Genomic DNA, 291 nt, shown 5'->3' with positions numbered 1-291 from the left:
GGTGGATGAGTGTATGGATGGATGGGTGGATGGATGGACAGGTGGGTGGATAGGTGGGCGGATGGGTGGGTGGATGGATGGGTGGATAGATGGATAGATGGTTAGATGGACAGATGGGTGGGTGGATGGGTGGGTGGATGGGTGGATAGATGGATGGATGGTTAGATGGACAGGTGGGTGAGTGGGTGGATAGATGGGTGGATGGGTGGATAGATGGATGGGCGGATGGATGGATGGGCGGATGGATGAATGGATAGACGGATGGATGGGGGGATGGGTAGATAGGTATAT

Source organism: Mandrillus leucophaeus, unplaced genomic scaffold (assembly GCF_000951045.1).
Source record: "Mandrillus leucophaeus isolate KB7577 unplaced genomic scaffold, Mleu.le_1.0 Scaffold164, whole genome shotgun sequence".
Classification (NCBI taxonomy): domain Eukaryota; kingdom Metazoa; phylum Chordata; class Mammalia; order Primates; family Cercopithecidae; genus Mandrillus; species Mandrillus leucophaeus.
Note: the sequence above shows the minus strand (reverse complement) of the source record.